Below are 6,965 nucleotides of genomic sequence, written 5' to 3' on the forward strand. Positions count from 1 at the left end.
TAATTTTGGGGGGAATCTCTGTACTGTTTTTTATCATGGCTGCACTAAATTTACATAACCACCCACAGTTTGCAATGGTTCTCTTTTTTCCACATAGTCGCCAACATTTATCTTTTGTCTTTCTGATAGCAGCTATTCTAACAAGCCTTAGGTGATATCTCATTGTGGTTTTAATTTGCATATCCCTGATGATTAGTGATGTTGAACATTTTTTCATATACCTGTTGACCTATTTGCCTGTGTTCTCTTGAGATATATGTATTCAGGCCCTTTCTCCGTTTTTTAAAATTTATTTATTTATTTATTTATTTGTTTATTTATTTTTATTTTTTGGCCTTCCCGATTTTATTTGGGGCACATCTGGGCGAGGGCCCTGCATCTAGAAGAAGGTGTTGGGCCTCTTGGTGGTGAAGCGTGGCTTGTGCTGACGGCGCAGGACCCGGTGGGGCAGCGGGAACTTGACCTTGGAGTCGTGGAACTGCTTAAAGGACGGCGGCTGCACTTGCCGGCTGCGATCTTCCTCCACCTTCATGATCTGGATGGAGTGGGCCTGGTCGCAGTGCCGGGCGCTCAAGACTCGGTAGCACTGGGTGACAGCGCCCGCGGTGGTCAGGTGCTGGTATTCCCGATAAAGGTTGTGGGTGCGGCTCAGGGAGTCACAGCGCAGCCAGATGCGGAAGTACTTCACCCGCAGAGGGGACTTCTCAAACACCCGCCCAGAGTAGGCAATCTCCCCTGAAAACTTCTTTATCTTGTTTAATTGAGATACGAAGTACCAGAAGCTGGACTTTGAGACGACATGATTAGGTGCAAAGATTCGCATGAGGTAGAGGGGCGGTGTGTGGCATTTGGGGGTGGGCGGGTAGGACCCACTACCTTATACTCTCCTAGTGTGCCCTATGCCTTCAGGGAGGCCTCTCCGAACTCGCCTCCACCCGCGAAAGGGCTTTCCTCGTTTTAAAATCAGATTATTTGTTTTCCTGCTATTGAGCTGTTTTAGTCCCTTTATATTTTGGGTATTAATTCCTTATCAGATATATACTTTGCAAATATTTTCTCCCATTATGTAGGTTGTCTCTTCACTCCGTTGATTGTTTACTTTACTGTGCGGAGGTTTTTCAGTTTGGTGTAATCCCATGTGTCTATTTTTGCTTTTTTTTTTTTTGCCTGTACTTTGGGTTCATATCCAGAATTCATTGCCCAGACCAATGAATCCTGCTTCAATGTCATAGAGCTTTTCTGCTAAGTGTTCTTCTAGTAGTTTGATAGTTTGAGGTCTTACAATTAAGTCTTTAATTCAATTTGAGTTGGTTTTTGTATAATGTGTGAGATAGGGTCTATTTTCATACATGTGGATATTCAGTTTTCAAACACATTTATTGGCAAGACTATTCTTTTCCCATTATGTATTCTTGGCACCTTGGTCAAAAATCAGTTCCTTTGCCCATTTTTAGATTGGAGTATTTGTCTTTTTGTTGTTGAGATTTAAGAGTTCTTTGTATATTCCAGCTAGCAGTTTCTTGTATTAAGATTTTTTTTTCATCTTGTTTTACAACTTCTAATTTTTATCATGTTTTACAATGAACATAGTAGTACAGTAATTAATGTATATTACCTATAACTAAATTTGGGGGGGTTGCTCCAGGTTAGGAGCCTGCAATTAAAAGTCTAGAGACCTCTGCTTTAGACCAAAATTATTTTTTTCCTCTCTCATCTGTTTGGTGTTTGTGAGAAGGCGAAGCCGAGTATGCTAAAGACAAACTTCAGCTCTTACTTCTTGTAGCTACTGGCCTATTGATCTGTACCTGGCAAAGGAAAAGTATTTTATGTTATGCTAAACAATTAACACATATTGCTTAGGAAACCCTAAATATGACAAACAAGGAAGGGTGGTTAAAATGTAGGTACTTACTATGTAAAAAAAAAAAAAAAAAAAAAAAGCCTAGCACATAATGACTGCTTCAATAAATACTAGCCTAGGTAAACATCATCATTATTTTTATTCTACTGATTAGGAGATAAACAGTCATGTTAAGTAATGTTGAGTAACACAGCTAATGAATTGTAAAACTGGGATCTGAATTCAGGTCTGACTGCAAAGCCCATTTTTTCCCATGGGACACTGCGTATTAGTCAAACTACAGGTCAGATTTCTGCAGTGAGTGGGAAGTTGGACTAGATGACTTCTCTTCCAATTCTGAGACATTATGAAAACATTTGATGTAAAGAAATCCCTATCTCTACTAAACATACAAAAAATTAGCTGGGCATGGTGGCAGGCGCCTGTAATTCCAGCTACTCAGGAGGCTCAGGCAAGAGAATCACTTGAACTCGGGAGGCGGAGGTTGCAGTGAGCTGAAATCATGCCACTGTACTCCAGCCTGGGGAACAGAGAGAGATTCAATCTCAAAAAAAAAATGTATAATAATAATAATAATAAACTGGGCAAAGGACATGAACAGACACTTTTCAAAAGAAGACGTACATGTGGACAACAAGCATATGAAAAAAAGCTCAATATCACTGATGATTAGAAAAATGCAAATCAAAACCACAATAAGATACCACCTCACACCAGTCAGAATGACTATTGAAACGTCAAAAAATAACAGATGGTGGTGAGGTTGGGAAGAAAAGGAAACTTACACTGTTGGTGGGAGTGTAAATTAGTTCCACTATGTGCAAAGCAGTATGGTGATGCCTCAAAGAGCTAAAAGCAGAATTACCATTTGACCCAGCAACCCCATTACTGGGTATATACCCAGAGGAATATAAATCATTCATTCTACCATAAAGACACATGCACACAAATGTTCATTGCAGTACTATTCACAATAGTAAAGACATGTAATCAACCTAAATTCCCATCAATGACAACCTGGATAAAGAAAATGTGGTGCATATACACTGTGGAATACTACGCAGCCATGAAAAAGAATGAGATCATGTCTTTTGCGGGAACACAAATGAAGCTGGAGGCTATTACCTTTAGCAAACTAACACAGGAACAGAAAACGAAATATCGCATGTTCTCACTTATAAGTGGGAGCTAAATGACGAGAAGTTATGAATACAAGAAAGGAAACAACAGACACTGGGGTCTACTTGAAGCTGGAGGGTGAGAAGAGGGAAAGGAGCAGAAAAGATAGCTATTGGGTACTGGGCTTAATAACTGGGTGATGAAATAATCTGTATAACAAATTCCCACGACACAAATTTACCTATGTAATAAACCTTCACATGTGCCCGCAAACCTAAAATAGGAGTTTTTCTCTTTTTTTAAAGAAAAAAAACCCACTAACTGCCCGTAGATTCCCCATACCCAGAGTGACACTTGCGGGATGCTCTGTTTCCTGTATCAGAAATAGCCCTTTAGCTCCTGGCTCCTCTCCAAGGAATCTACTCCAGTGGGACTCTTTATTCACTGCCTCTTACCACACCTTGTCTTCTCCCCAACCCATGCCTTTCTTGATGCTTTCTGCCAACTCTCTGCCTGCCCATGCACCTTCACATCCTGCCATGCCTTGAACACTAGGTACAGACGCACTACCTCCCCAGGGCTTTCCCTGCCCACTTCCCTCAGGATCTTACCTGCTTCTGGATCCACAGTCTCTTCCTGGCTTGTTTCCTGATGCATTCTAACCTTTCTAGCTGAAACATAAATGCCCAGAGAGCATAGACATATTACTGTGGTCAGAATGTTGATATTTCCTCAAAACTCATATGTTGAAACTTCATCATCACTGTGATAGTATTAAGAGATGGAATCTTTGGGAGATGATTAGATCGTGAGGGCTCATGAATATAAGAGGGCTCTTATAAAAGAGACTTGCAGGATCCCCTTTTCCCTGCTGCCATGTGGGACACATAGAAGGAGCCATCTATGAGGTACAGGCTCTTACCAGAAAATGACAATCTGCTGTTGCCTTGATTTTGGACTTCCCAGCTTCCAGAATTGTGAGTAATAAATTTCTGATGTTTCTAAATGTTTTAAAGTAGATTTAATAAATAAATGTAATATACTTCTATTTTAATGAAGAACCCATATTCCATGTCCAGGTGAATGAGATGAATGGATTATGGCATGAAGGTTAATTCATTTCAGCCAACTAATTTTTACAAACCACCATACAAATAATTAAGCTATTGTCATCAGCATGAATTAAATGGCCTTGTTTTTGTTTGTTTGTTTTTATTATATATATATAGCCTTGTTGATGTCCATTTAAATCATAACATGTAAGCCTTGCCAATAGTCTAAGGGCTATAGATTATATTACCATTCAAATTATGTCATGAGCAGTAAGTCCATTTTATACAGCTAGCAAACTAAATGAGAGGGAATAAGAGTATAAGAGTGCGTTATTCTTTATGAAATAAAGCTCATTCAATTTTACCCAATAGCAGAAAACAGATATTAAAACACTCCCAATTTAGTGAAACAAAATCAAGACATAAAGTTGAATGAGCTATTTCATGTACTCGATGCTTTACTTGCTTCCAATATAGTTTATCTTTCCCTTAAATGCCATGATTTTAATTCACTGACTGATGCATACTTCCCCTGGCAAAGGTATTGGGAAATGTATAATAATTGGTGTTCTACAAGATATAAGATTTCTGTTGGGAATTATTTCTTTATAGATGAAGATTATTTTCCACTGAGAGATTTATACCATAATTAGAAAAATGGTGGTCTAAGCCCTAGTGGAAATATCATATTTTAATTGGTATTCATTTGTTTCACACAAGCCCATGTAGAAAACTAGGAGCTCCTTTTTATTGATGTTAAATTGTTAACTGTGAAATCAACTAAATTGCGTTCTCACTTAAATATCTGAAATGACTAGCCCATTTAATTACTTTTTAAAACAATAGTATCTTCCATTAGCTGAACAATCCTTCATACCAAAAATTTTAAAACCCTTTACACAAAAATATAGGCTCAGGTAAACTTGGAAAGGCAGTAAAATATTTTAAGTATGCTTAAAATTATTGTATTTTAGGAAAACCCAGAGATTTTACAAATATCTCAAGCTGAAATAATATATTTCATAATTTGAGAGTTTATTTACAGATATATTTGATTCAATGTCAGATGAGCCAGGGTCAAAGCCTGCTAATGGCAGTAAGACTAAGCTTGAACTGCTCATTTATAAGCTAAAAATGAAAGCATTTGCTGTTTATCCACTTCCTTCCCTTTCATGATAGGACAAAACCATATTTCAAATTAATTCAGATGATATTTCCTGAGTACAATTTGCATGATGACTTGAAACTTTAGGGCAGTCAAGGTAACATTCAGCCTACTTGTCTTCATATACCACCCAAATATCCTGGAAAACCCAAAATTTCGTCATTCAAACTGCAACTGATCCTTGAACAACATAATTTTGAATTACACAGGTTCACTTACACGTGGATTTTTTTCCCACAGAAGTTACACTGAGAGTTCCTGCCTCTCCTGCCTCCCTCCCCTTCCACCTCCTCCACTTCTTACAACTCTGCCACCCATGAGATAGCACAACCAACCTCTCTTCTTCCTTCTTCTCTTCAGCCTACTCACAAGAAGATGGCAAAGATGAAGACTTTGTCGATGATCCACTTCCACTTAATGAACAGTAAATATATTTAATCTGTCTGATAATTTTAATATTCTTTTCTCTAGTTTACTTTATTGTAAGAATACCATATATAATACATACAACATATAAAATTTGTGTTTATCGACTGTTATCAGTAAGGCTTCCTGTCAACAGTAGGGTATTAGCAGTTAAATTTTGGAGAAGTCATAAGTTATTTGCAGATTTTAAACTGTATGTGTAGGGGTCAGAGTTCTTAACCTTCACATTGTTCAAGGTAAATATAAACTGAACAAATACAAAGTCAATTGTACATATTCTAAATTATATGTTACATATGAAAGTAACAAAAAAAGTATTTGTCACAACATGGTTCCATTTCTTTAATTGAAACATATTATTACATAAAAATACTTTTCAACATTTTGGCATTGTCAATACTGGCTAAACTTTTATTGATCAAATGTGCTAATTTCTAGTAAGAACAATAAAATGCAAGTTATATTTCATGGGTCTAATGACATTCTGCTATAGTTTGGGTATTTGATCCTCCAAATCTCATGCTGAACTTTGATCCCCAGTGTTGGAGGAGGGGCCTAATGGGGGTTTTCGGGCCATGGGGCAGATCATGAATGGCTTAGTTCAGTCTTCTGAGTAATGAGTGAGTTTTTACTCCATTAGTTCCAGTGAGAGCTGGTTGTTGATTGTTAAACAGAGTCTGGCACCTGCTTCTTCTCTCCTGCCTCTGCTCTCACCATGTGATCTCTGCACAGGCTGAATTCCCCTTTACCTTCTGCCATGAGTGGAAGCAGCCTGAGGACCTCACCAAAGGCAGATTCTGGTGCCATGCTCCTCGTCCAATCTGCAGAACTATGAGCCAAATAAACCCTTTTTCTTTATAAATTACCCAGCCTTTGGTATTCCTTCATAGCAACATGAACCAACTATGACATATTCCAGATAGGTAACTGATAAATTATATTCATACCACAGAGATGGAGGCACTATGGCACATTGTAGGTAAGTGATTGGATCCTTGAAGATAAATAAATTCAGCAGAAGAATTAGCAATATTTTTACATTTTTATAATTTTGTATAAGACTTCATTTACTCCCCCAGCCAACTATCTTTGCAATCCTCCCTAAACAATGCTAACCTCCAGGCTTCCCTGAGCCTTCACATTCACATTTTTGTTTTGATTCCATTAATTTCAGCAAAGATTTGTTGAATATTTACTATTTTCAAGGCCCTGTGCTAAGTGCTATAGCAGATATAAAGATAAATGAAATCTTCTCAATAAGCTGAAATCTAGTAAAGATCATAATACCATAATACAATGTTATAAGAGGGATATAAACAAATGCATGAACCCAAAGTGGGAG

At 37.8% G+C, this 6,965-nt stretch overlaps 1 pseudogene; it reads right to left on the reverse strand.

Annotated features, from left to right (window-relative positions):
- Nucleotides 1-379: 379 nt before the first annotated feature.
- LOC102143657 (large ribosomal subunit protein eL20 pseudogene) lies at nt 380-848 on the reverse strand (annotated as a pseudogene).
- Between the last annotated feature and the right edge of the window lie 6,117 nt (nt 849-6,965).

This window comes from Macaca fascicularis, chromosome X, assembly GCF_037993035.2.
Source record: "Macaca fascicularis isolate 582-1 chromosome X, T2T-MFA8v1.1".
NCBI classification, from domain to species: Eukaryota; Metazoa; Chordata; class Mammalia; order Primates; family Cercopithecidae; genus Macaca; species Macaca fascicularis.